Raw genomic sequence first — 12,506 nt, forward strand, 5'->3', positions numbered from 1 at the left:
AAACTAAGCGCTCGAGTAAAAGGTATGTGGTGCAAATGGCCAATGGAACCTAAGCAATCAGGCAAGCAACGGTGCAGCTGAATTGAAGCACTCAGTGGAATTCAAATGAAGCAAGATAACAGCGTAGAGAAGCAGATCGCTTTTTTTTTTTTTTTTTTGCCTGCAGTCTTCTTAGCCCTCGAAACACCGGGTAAAGCAAGACATTACGAATTTTTATCACTCGGTCCGTCCCTTCCAGCGGCAACCGACATGCTCAAAAAACGTTTCAAGCCCTGGAAACATCTAATTAATAGCAAATCGCCGCCGTGTTTCACTCCTTCAAGTTTTACTTCAGGAGTATGCGAACTTGTGCTAATTCGATTGCAATCGGCACTGTCTCTTTAAGCTAAGTGTACAAACCTGCAGTCTCACAAGCAGGTGAACGATGTTTTTTTTTTTCTTTTCAACCCCTATCTTGTTTCCTCGAACCAACATCACTCTCAACAGCATTACTTGCATATCTTGTGCGTTCACTAAATACACTCAATCTTCATGGGCTTCCAATTGTCACGCTCAATGGAAAGAACAATATACTCAACATTTACAGGCCTAATCCCGCAACTCTCGATGGAGGGACAATGAACTCGACCTTTATAGGCTTAACGCAGGTACGTTGGATTAGAGGGACCGTATCCTCAGCCTTTATAGGCTTAATTCTGTCAGGCTCGGTAGACCGGTCAATATACTCAGCTTTTATAGGATTAACGCAGGTAGTTTCGGTGGAAGGTACATGGGTTGCTGTAGTGTCACTAGATAAAGCTACAGAGTATCGGCAGTCTTTTCTCCTCTGGTTCCGTGCCGCCGCCGTGATCATTGGTCAGTTCGCATCACGTGACATTTATTTACACTGCGACGGTTCATGGTCACCGCCATTTTTTTGTCTATGCGTTTTCTGTCGGTCAACTGTGGTGGTGTCCGCTTGTCCTCCCTTTTCTGCGACCTCCGCGCGAGTGGCGCCGTTCCGAACGCGAGCCAAAGATAACGCGCTTCCCAGCATTTCAGCTGCAGAAGTGTGTCCGAAGATGCCGTGTTGCTTCGTCATCGGCTGTGTTGTTTAAAATTACCCCGTCAAAGTTAGCGGTGAGGCCGCAGAAGCGGCAATCTGGCAACACTGATGAGCACCAAAATGGCCGCCGTTGCTCACTTGCGTGCCTCAGTGACGGTATTCTGTATCTTATCTAGTGGCATTAGGTTGCAGCATTCCCAATCTTCCCCACGTGTTTTTATTGAATTGTCTTCTTTTTTTAGTGTATTTTAACCTTTTAAAGTCTTCACGTAATTCAAAGCAGCGTACATGCTTAGATGCGCACACTCGGGTTAGGCGATCGCGTGAAACGAACGTTTATCGAGGTAAGGAGGAGAACAACGGAAAAGTTACCGCATGAAACTCTGCCAAGCTCAATGGAATTTTAACGCAACAGCATTTGTCTGTGCGGCTGGGGTCTGCGCAGTCGTTGATGCCTTACTAGGACCAGTTCCGTTGGAACGTCACACGACAACCTCACAATGCATCAAACCGAACACGCATTTATTCGTCAACTGAGAACGTTTTCCAAGCAGTAACAATATTGTTGTTGTGAATGATCTCCACAGATGGAGCCACTAATTTAAAATATTACGTAATTGTGCTTTTTTTCAGTTACAATTGCCTACAAAAAACCGGAAACAACAAATCATAACCATTTGCCGCTTTGCCTCGTTTGGGACTGTATGTCGCATGCGTGACTTACATTTTGCTTTGAATTTCGCGCTTTTCTCGTGGTGTCGTTCTTGCTTCTCACGACTTCCCATTATTACTGCAGTTTAAAATTTCTATTCCCACACCGTTCGGCCTATATATTATTAATCGCATATGCGTTTTTTTTAATAATTTCCCGCTGGTCAGAAAGCCTTCTTGTAAAATTCTACTGCCGTCTCGACGTCGCGACTTCCCTCAATATTTCGCAACTGCAACCTGATGTCTCCTTCAAAACATTGTCTCGGCGGTAGCTACAAGCGCAAAGTGGCATTAAACGATGCGAAATGTGTATTTTTAACACGCAGGTTTTTTTTTCCCGGGCTACACCAAGATTTCAGTGACGTCACATCCGTCACGAAAATGACGCCAGTACAACGAAGCAAGTGGCCTGTAAAGGGTGCACCCCTGCACGCAGGGTCTTCTTGTGAGGAAGCAACCTTTAGTACTAAAGAGAACGTTATACTTAGGATTGTTCGTTTTCGGGTTTTATATTTTAACACGAACGTGTTTTATGCCGGGATACACCATGGTTTCACTGACGTCATATCCGTCATGGAAATGACGCCAGTGCACCTTTGCCGAAGCGACCCGCCAGCTGGACGTCGCTCGCCAAGCACACCTACAAGACAGCCGCCGACCCGCAAATCATGCTAAGCTGCAGATTTCGCTGCACATTTCGCTTTCGTGTTTTACCGATTTCTATGACAAAGAAACCAACCACAGTTTTTTTCTCTTTTGTACAAAAGCAAGCATCTTAAAAAAAAAAGATAACCCGAAGAAACATTTAAGTTAGAATTGTCGGATAAATGTGTAACCGGCTACGCTATGCACCGAGACATTGTAAAGTCTTCTTCATTACTATGCCTACTTTTATTGGTGGTGAGACATTTTTGAAGGCAATATAAGTAGTCTTATATAAAGGTAGGAACTCCCTAGGTGCTTTAATAAATGCCCAATACCTCACGTATTGTTATGTATAGGTGTACAACACTGAGCGACTTTAAAGTTGGCTCCACTACTGTATTCAAATGTCTTCCTGGGAAGACCTTTTGAGGGACTAAGAATTGGTCACCATCCCGCCCTGCCTAAAAGGATGTCCGGCAAAGTTGTTGTAAACCACTACAAACGGTGATGGAGGAGCAAATATTTCTCGTCGTCTCGGCGGGCTTGTCGCTTGCGCTCGGCTAATGTTTCTAGACCCTGCCTGGCCTTCAAAGATAATCTGCAAACATAATCTTCACCAGGAACACACGGGGTGTGGGGGTTCTTTTAGTGCGCGTTTTTGCCCACGGAGATCGTTTTTGCTCACGGCGATGAAACCGTTTGGGGGTTGAGGTATACAACACTGCTGTAATATAAGCAGCCTGATATCCAAGTGTGGAGGCCCTAGAGCCTTTGATTAAATACCTCCTTAAGACCCCATTTATTCCCATAAAACACAATGCACCGAGCCCTAAATAGTCAGCTGCACAACTATACACTGATGCGTTGCTAAAACGTAATACTTAATGGCAACCTAAGCGGTCGTATATGAAAATATTAAAGGACTAGGATCTCTTTTTATTAACAGCGGAGCTATTGTACAACGGGTAAAGTGGGTGTTGCAGGAAAAAATATCAAGAAAATGCGGAGCGCTCCTGAGCTTGTGCCTCGCGTCGACCGCCGAGTCCCCAGCTCACGCAGTGGCTTAAAAAAAAAAAAAAACTTCAGGGCTGTTGTCAAGCGCCACCGCGCATGTAATGCTTGGCATGAGGAACACAACGATATCAATGCATATGACGATGTCTATAGTATTAGCACAGTGCAAAGCAACGACGGAACATGTAACTAAACAATTTCAAACTAGTACTAATGCGTGGTGATGTGTCCGTCAGTGCTCACGTATAAAGAAATCATGCAGCTTCGCTATGGCTCAAGCCTTGCGCGACTATACAATGCTGAGGATGACTTCGCATCCACCACTCACCGCGAAGAGGACGACGACCTCTTCGATGCATATGACGACGATTACTAGCACCGCAACTATGCGAACAAACAATGATACTGAAACGTAACTTTATGTCCGGCAATGTTCACCTACAACAGCTTCGCCATTCCAGTCTTGCGCGTCAGTGCAAGCTTCCCTGAATATTGTAGCATTTCTTGCGCGGCGAAAGCATGGTACCCCACATTGCAGACAGACACACGGTATCCCTCGTTCAGTCCACACCAAAATGCCTAAACTTAGAATAAAAAAAAAACTGCGAGATTCCTTTAACGTCCCAGCGAAGACCTGGCGTGAGGCTAAAAGCTTCGCTCTCAAAGGGAGCCCCGGTGCCACCGATGTTATAACGGGCGCTCGGATCTGGGCGTATCGTTTACACACCTGTGCTTCTAGACGTGGCCGGAGAAGTGTTGTGGCTGGCGGGCAGCGAAAGACGTTGAACTCCCTCCTCGTCCGGTCATAGCCTGCAGCTCGTTCTGCCGCCTGTCGAGGTCATTGCACGATGAGGAGTACCTGCGGAAGAAAAAATAAAATAACAAATCGAGCTATCTAAATGGAGAAGGGCACCGCTAGGGGGCATTGTTGAATATTTAGCTGGGGAAAAAAGAAATGTTTACTTAATGAGGACGTTGGCTCTTGACATGGCGAGAGCGGGTTGTGCCGCCGTTTTTCGTCGTGAATAAAAATATTTCGCCATTCCTTCCTAAAAAAAGTCGAGGAAAGCGCGAAAGCTTCCAGACATCAAAACTGCGTCAAAACTGCGTCGTCAAAAACCATGGATCATTATCACTGCGTCCAGCCTTCGCCGAAGCTGCGTCCAGACGATCGTCAATCTTTGACAGGCCCAAATCGCGAGCGAAGAAGGAACCCATGCGACGATTTTTCGCGCACTGAATAAACACATCTACTAACTACGTAAATGTATATCGATGCATGTATTGTCTTATCTAAAACCGTTCCTTTTCGTGATTTTCAAGTAACCCTTTTGACAGAATGGAAGCCCGATTTCACGCATGCGCCGTGTGTCCAGAGATCTTATCAGAGCTTTTCGGTCGACCAACTGGTCTATGGGGAAATGCATTAGTTTTTTGACAGGACGCCATCGGTCCCACTAAGAAAGCTTTCGCTTTAAAAAAAGGCGACAGCCATGGAACAAGGACTACCTTGCATTCAGCGCACCACCTCTACGTTGCTTTGATGATAGCAAGATGTTATTTTAAACCTCAAAATTCTCATTTCGGCGGGGGAGGAGCTAAGTAATGATGTGATGTCCCGCGGTGTTCTTTTTGTGCGATGAACTACAAAATACCTCTTTTCCATTTCCAATGCCACAAATGGTTACAGGCACAGCGCTTTCGCCTTGCTATAGGTATGCGAGAAAATTTATTGAAGTTATCCCAGCCACTAAGGGCGTGCATTTATCAAAAGAGAGAACCACGGGCCAAAATGTAAATGAGCCATAATTCGTTTCGGCACAAATGACCCGGGGAGCACGAGTCGACGTTAATTACCAGCGATCTCGTTTCCAGCTGCTGCACATTCCGAAGCCGTTACTCTGCTACCGACTATTATTTGGAAATCTGCGCTGCATTGTTAAGACGGCTGCCCGCAGGTTAACCCTTTGGAGCCGAAAAAAAAAAAAGCAAACTGCATATAAAGCTTGACCGAGAGGCAGAAAGAGTTGAGCCCGACGCCCCCTTTCGCCACCCCTCCAACAGCGCTGGGAGGGAGCGTAACCTTCGCACTTCACGAAAACGCGAACGCTTATCTCTTTGTTCATTTCTAGTTGGCTGTTGCACACATCATTTTTAAATACCGTATTTGCACAATTACAACGCGCCCCCGATTGTAACTCGCGGGTAAGGTTATTGGGGAAAAACGAAAAAAAAAATTTGACGCCGATCTACCAAGCAGTTGTAAAATACATTACACCACGTATCTGGCAGAAGACAGTTTATTCGAAGCGCGCAACTGTGGCACCAAATACACCTAGTTTAAAATTATCCCACGTTTGAAGGACGCTTCGTAGTGTTACCTTTTCGGAGCAATAATAATTGAAACAAGGTGGTAATTGCAGCAGTAGCCGCAATATGTGCCACAGCTGTATAAGACGTGCCCATCGAAGAATGGGTACGCGAAATTCACTCATGCGATGTTGACGCACTGTTTTGGATGAGTTTGGTTTTCAAAAACCAAAGACAAATGACAAAAACCAAAAAATAAGAAAAATAGAAAAATAAAAATTTCACGAAAATGATGGGACCAAATTAAAGTATGCCTATCTCCCCAAAAACCAAAGAATAAACGAGAAAAATCCTCAAAAAGAACGTTGGAGATGCGAATAAAAATTGCGTAAATGGACCAACTCTGCAGTACGCCTTGAATCTTCGGGAAAAAAGCATAATTCTCGAAGTAAAGGCACTTCGCCGCTATAATGGTACATATTTACATCACTAGAGACAAAAAAAAGAAAAAAATTGGCCGCGTATCTGCTCCTTTCGTTGCAAATGCCGTCAAAAGACGACAGTCTTTATCGGCTTTTGCGAAGTAAATGCCTCCTTTCGCTTTCCCGCTCACCTCTCATGTTGTTCCTCTTGCGTCGCGCTCCTCCCAAGGTAAAGACGCCAAAGGTTCGCTTAAATCATTTTAAACTTCCCGCGTTCCTCTGCTCCAAACCGGGTGTCTCGATGCGAACGCTGCCGTACGGCGAAGACGCGCGTGAATCGAGGCGCCCTACTTCAGCGTTTATGGAACCGCGTTTTGCTACTCCACGTGCGTTGCAAGCAGAACGTGGAACCTATCTAGAGCAACCTTGCGTAACTGTTGCCGGTTGATTTCTTAAAATGGCGCCAGAAGCTATAGTGGCGCGGGCGACAGCAGGCGACGGCGGAGTGAATTCTTTTTCTGCAGTTGATGAAGTATTTAATTTCGCAAAAGTCAAGAACGTTTGATTCTTTATAAAGGAACACTGCAAATATCACTTCTGTATTGATTTGTTGTCTCATATTTGCGTAATGTCTTGTTCTTCTTCAACAATGTTGACAAGTATGAACGTTACACCGGACATAGACGGGTAGATTTAGCTGTGACTAAATAAGACTATTGCGCAGGCATTGTTTTGTTTTGGCCGGGTGGCTGAATCGAGTCACAGACAGACAGACGGACAGACATACAGACATACAGACAGACCAAAATTTCTGGGTTTAAGTAGCCCAAGAAAGACTATCGTCTTTAAAAAATAACAAAGATAATGTAATCCGACGTCTTTCGCTACTCAGCCATATTTCACCGCAAAGAACTCCCACTCCAGACAAGTGGCGTAACGATGATACACATTAGTAGAGACTTCTCTGAATTTCTGCGGAATTTTTTTTTTTTTTTGCGAAAAAAGGTGCGCGTTAGAATCGCGCAAATACGGTACACCGATGATGGTCACCGTCGCTTTCGCCCGCCCCTGGTTCCCGGTTACCCTGCGGACAGCCGCCGTTCGCTCGCATTTACCGCGTCCTCGCAGCAAAATCAAACGAGCTCACTCCGAGCGCGGAGTAATATCGGCTCCGCGTTTCGAAGAGCACCGCCCCTGTTAATTACGCCCCGCCCGGGGGAAGAGACCCTCTGCCCGGCGGCCTTTAGGCAAATGTCAAAAGGTGCTCAGTGCCCGCAATCTACCCACGGGCCACGGAAGATCAAAGGGATCGGGAACTCGTTCGTCCGAGAGTTAGCAGAGTGAAAGAAATCAAAGAACGGGCAGTTGTCGGACGGCCGGTACGGTGCAAATTACGAACGCTGTCGCTAGAGAGGAGCAGGAACATCTCAGGCGGATTGGACGTCGGCGTGCAGACCTTTTCTCTCTTTTGAGTGGGTGTACATCCATATATATGCACTGAGAGAGAGAGAGAGATTTGGAAGGACACACATGACAAGCAATAGCAACAATCTTTGATTACATTTCTGCAGCAGGACCGCTATGACACCCTCACTAGGGCGTGGAAATGCATCGTCGCCTCTGTTCTGCCAAACAGAATGTCCGCTACTTCGTCGGTCGTAACGAAGACAATTTCTGTCGTCGAAGCGTTGGCAATAGCCTGAGGCTACCCCTCTCGTCCAACTCTCGTGCGGGCGTGCGGGCGGGCGTGTATGCATGTATGTATGCCTGCACGTATGTATGCCTGCATGCATGTATGCCTGTATGTATGCCTCTATATATGCCTGCATGTATGCCTACATGTATGCCTGCATGTATGTATGCCTGCATGTATGCCTGCATGCATGTATGTATGCCTGCGTGTATGCCTGCATGTATGCCTGCATGCATGTATGTATGTATGTATGTATGTATGTATGTATGTATGTATGTATGTATGTATGTATGTATGTATGTATGTATGCATGTATGTATGTATGTATGTATGTATGTATGTATGTATGTATGTATGTAATGATGCCTGTGTGCGCGCGCGTCTGCCGTAGCCTTACACACACCAAAGCCTAAGCTCTGACACAAACCTTTGTGATGCCATGCCGCCAGCATATCTTGTTCCTGGAAAAATGTATCGCTCTGACATTTTTTCCTTCTTGGTTTTTCGTTATGCAAATTTCTGTCCGAATAGCGCGTCTGCTTGCGCCCGCTGATCGCGAGGAAGAGTGGCGGAGGAAAATAGCGCATTAACATGCTTATCTCGCCGCCTCCGCGTTGCGCAAAAGAAAAGATTAGCACCCGGGGAAGAAAAGTGTGAAGCAACGCCGAACTAACCATGAAAGAGAAAGCCGAGTGGGCTGGAAACAAGAGACGCGCGGTGCGATACGGAAACTTCGCGGGCGCACACAAAAGAAACACGGAACGCCTATACACACACACACGCACCGTGGGGAGTGGTCTGAAGCTCGCCGCAGCGGTGGCACGACGTACGCTGATTACCTGTCCGCTACCCTTGACCTTGGGCGCTGGCTAGCCGTCCCGCCAGCAGCAGCGAGCGGCGGGGCCTCCACCGACGGGGCGCCGACGAGGCAGCGATTTTCTGAATTACCCGCCCGCGCACGTCTCCCGGCCGTGCCCCACAGAGCTCGTTTAATTCATAATTTCCGAAGAGATCGAGTTTTTGTGTTAAAGCAACGGTAATAAGCAAAAGCGTTGCGTTGAAGTGACGGAGCTACTCGCGCTTTAAAAGGACTTAAGTGTTAAAGTCACGAAGCTGCAACTACAATGTAGGCGGTAGTGGAGGGTACTACAAACTAAACCTGGCTACTGGCTTTTTGAAAGCGAAGCTTTCTTTGGCTTTGCTGTCAGATCGTGTCCTCGACATCGCCATTCACCGAAATTTTATTGTTGGTTGCACGGATTAATCAATCGGGTTGCATTGTGGTGAGGGTGAACCACGGGGTTGCCTTTGAAAAGTGCATGTCGTGATGCGGAGATTTGATTCAGCAGAATAAAAGGCGATGATACATTCCTGCGCTTTAATTGCTGCTGAACTCTCATTAACAAAAGAGTCGGTGGAAATTTTCCATTTCACCTGGCCAACAACAAAAACTCGCGCGCCTGCTCTACGACAGAGAGCGGATACTCCCAACTTTGTCCCTCCGTAACCGACGTGTCCCTGCCGTTCGCTGACCACCATCTCCAGCGATATCGTTAATTGCCTATAATTTTCTATTTATTCATTCTTTTCAATGCTCTCGTTAAGCATCACCGGGTTACACAGATCGGCAAGTCTCCAATTCCCCGCGTCCATCACTCCACGCGTGTACGCGTCCAGCAGCCCCGCCGTTCCACTCCTACGCGATATTGTGACATCAGCCGCGAATGTAGAGCCCGACCGCGTTGGCCGAGAAACCGGGAACCACGTCGGCCTCCTAACGAATGCCGGCAGCCGTCCAGGCAACGCCATGTGGCGATATTAATCGGTTCTCACACGCGTCTCGGCGGCTCTCTCCGGGGAAAGACAGCGGAGACATGCCGCGCTCGTTTTTGCTCTCTTTATTTACCGCCGTTGGAACTCTCTTCTTCTCCTCCGGTATTGGTTGTTCGTTAGAGCGAGAGCGACGGTGGTGGCGCAGCGGCAACGCCTGAACGGTCCGCCGGCTTGCCTATCCTGCCGGAAAAGTTAGCAGACGACTACTTCGTGGTCAAGGCCGTTGTGAGCAGACGACGCACTTTGGCGCCATTTCTTTTTGTCTTTCTTCTCTTATTTGCAAGTGTGGAAGTCGACGACGCTCGCTTTTGTTTTAGTTGCCAGTTTTTTTATCTCTGCTATTCTTGTTTCTTTCTTTTTTCGGTGGCGGTATAAATATAATGCCATGCCTCCGCACCTATCGTTAGCTCGCGCTGTTTTTTCCGTTCACGCTCTGTGTTGTTGCAAGCGACTGCTGTGAGAACAGATAATTCTGGGAAAGCGGGTAAGCGATGAGGATGAAAACTAAAGCGAGGAAACGCATACTCTCTCATTGGGGGACGCAATACGCGTTTAGGGCGTTCCGCAAGGCCTGCTTCTCGTGAACTGGGCCCAACTCTATTTAAAATTGCACGGCGGTTCCGCAATACGTAATCTGCATATATGAGCATCCGGAGTCACCGAGTCGCTCCGTAATGCTCTTTCGATCTCTTGAATTTATGGGTAACAATACCGCGGAAGAGCCTCTTCTGCAGCATACGCACTTACATGTTCCAGCGGCGGTGTTTCGAGGAATTAACGACTGCCACAGATGTTCGGAGAACACACGACTGGTGATGTCGAATTTGTTCGCCAAACGACTTCGCGAAATGTCTTTTGCAGAATGAGCTTACGTGACTAACGATCCTTGTTACGCATGTAACTACTTCGCGTTTCGTTTGAACGACCTCTCGGAGAAAGGAAATGACACCTCGCATGACATTACTAAAAAGTACGAAAAGAGAAAGACATACATCCTACATTCCCATGAGAAAGTTAGTGCATACGCGAAGCATTTCACAGAATTCCTCATTTGTGCTTCACGCGCAAACTGTGGCGCTCGGCATGAAAAGTGAAAAATGACGGATTACTTTGGGCATCGTAGTGTTGTTGCGAACCACAGCTGATTAAGTGTGCACGAAATCGCTGTTGGGCTAGTGATCGGGATGCAGCAATGCAGGGCACTTTATTACGCGTTCGCGCCACGTATACAGTCCCTAGGTCCCAAAATGGTCCCCTTTCTGCAAAAATAATGTGGACGGCGTTCCAAACATATAAACCTTCTTAGGTATGTTTCCGGGAACTTCCAGTTTATGCGGCATAAATAGACAAATGTTATGTTTGTTCCACATCGCACCATATGTGTACACCCGCCGCGGTGGCTCAGTGGCTAAGGCGTTGCGCTGCTGAGCACGAGGTCGCGGGTTCGATTCCCGGCCGCGGCGGCCGCTTTTCTGATGGAGGCGAAAAGCAAAAACGCCCGTGTGTACGAGATTTCGGCGCACGTTAAAGATCCCCAGGTGGTCAAAATTAATCCGGAGCCCTCCACTACGGCGCGCCTCATCGCCTGCGTTGCGTCGGCGCGTTAAACCCCTCAATCAATCATCACCATATGTGTACGAAACGTTTCCTAGCTGTATAGGGCAAGGCTGTAAAAGGGGACGCTATAAAGTAATATCGGCAGTATCTTTCGTCTAATGTCGTGGCAAACTTGCAAGAACAGAAAATTTAAAATAGCTCGAAACAACTATGAGGGTGAATGGCACCCCTTTTCGGCTATCAGAGGGAAGAGATTTGGTTAATCAACGAGCTCATAAATCATTATATTGTTACGTCGCCGCAGGACAGAAATGACAGGAACCATGGTAGATGATCAAAGATGTATTTACATGTCGCTATTATGGTGTTTACCAGTCGGCCATTGAGGAGTTCGCGCAAGCTTCGCCCACACCCAGCTTCTTCATCAATACTTGACAACAGCGGTATGGTTCACTGGCCACTTCGTCGTCACCTTGTGAGAATATCTTCTCATAGAACGCTAGTTAGCAAAGTTTAGGCGCGTTCAGAAAAGAAAACAAAACTCAGTCTCTTATGCTCACCCGTACAAGGGATGCAACCACGGCCTTGAAAGGGTACCTGGACTGAAGCCAACCCATCCCACCGAATGACAGCTAAAACACCACCGTTTGTTCCAATATTATGCACCGTTTGCTCCACTGTTTGCACTTCTCTCTCTCTCTCTCTCCTCTCTCTCTCTCTCTCTCTCTCTCTCTCTCTCTCTCTCTCTCTCTCTCTCTCTCTCTCTCTCTCTCTCTCTCTCTCTCTCTCTCTCTCTCTCTCTCTCTCTCTCTCTCTCTCTCTCTCTCTCTCTCTCTCTCTCTCTCTCTCTCTCTCTCTCTCTCTCTCTCTCTCTCTCTCTCTCTCTCTCTCTCTCTCTCTCTCTCTCTCTCAATAGCTCCTGAACGCGCGATGTAAACTACAGCGACAAGGCTGTTCTTACACACGAAGCGCCACAGACAATTCTTTTTTTTTTCTGGGTATAGGGGGAGGGGTGCGCTTGAGGTTGTTTCGTGTTAAAATGTTTTGTTGTTATCATAACGTTTTTTATTTTGAAACTCACTTTTTGCCCCGTTCCTCTCGGAGGGCGTGCACCATCGGAGTTTACTGATAACGAACGACAATACCCGCCAGATTTTTGCTGCAAAATGTGGCCTTACAACCTTCTTTTGTTTACTATTCTACCCCACCCCGGTTTCCTTCACGAAGTGGGCTTCTCCTCTGTATTACAACGCTTGCAGTAAAGAACCCTCTACAG

General features: G+C 47.1%; 1 protein-coding gene across 2 annotated transcripts in view; it reads right to left on the bottom strand.

Moving 5' to 3' along the window:
- The window catches only part of LOC144159557 (uncharacterized), a 155,344-nt gene that overhangs the window by 22,683 nt on the left and 120,155 nt on the right, over positions 1-12,506 (bottom strand). For both annotated transcript variants that reach the window (XM_077691125.1, XM_077691124.1), the window contains one exon: positions 4,143-4,274. The gene's annotated coding sequence lies outside the window, so the exon portion shown is untranslated. The remainder of the gene's footprint in view (positions 1-4,142; positions 4,275-12,506) is intronic.

Source organism: Haemaphysalis longicornis, unplaced genomic scaffold, assembly GCF_048455015.1.
Source record: "Haemaphysalis longicornis isolate Haplotype H1 unplaced genomic scaffold, Haemaphysalis longicornis Haplotype H1 scaffold_10, whole genome shotgun sequence".
Lineage (NCBI taxonomy): Eukaryota > Metazoa > Arthropoda > Arachnida > Ixodida > Ixodidae > Haemaphysalis > Haemaphysalis longicornis.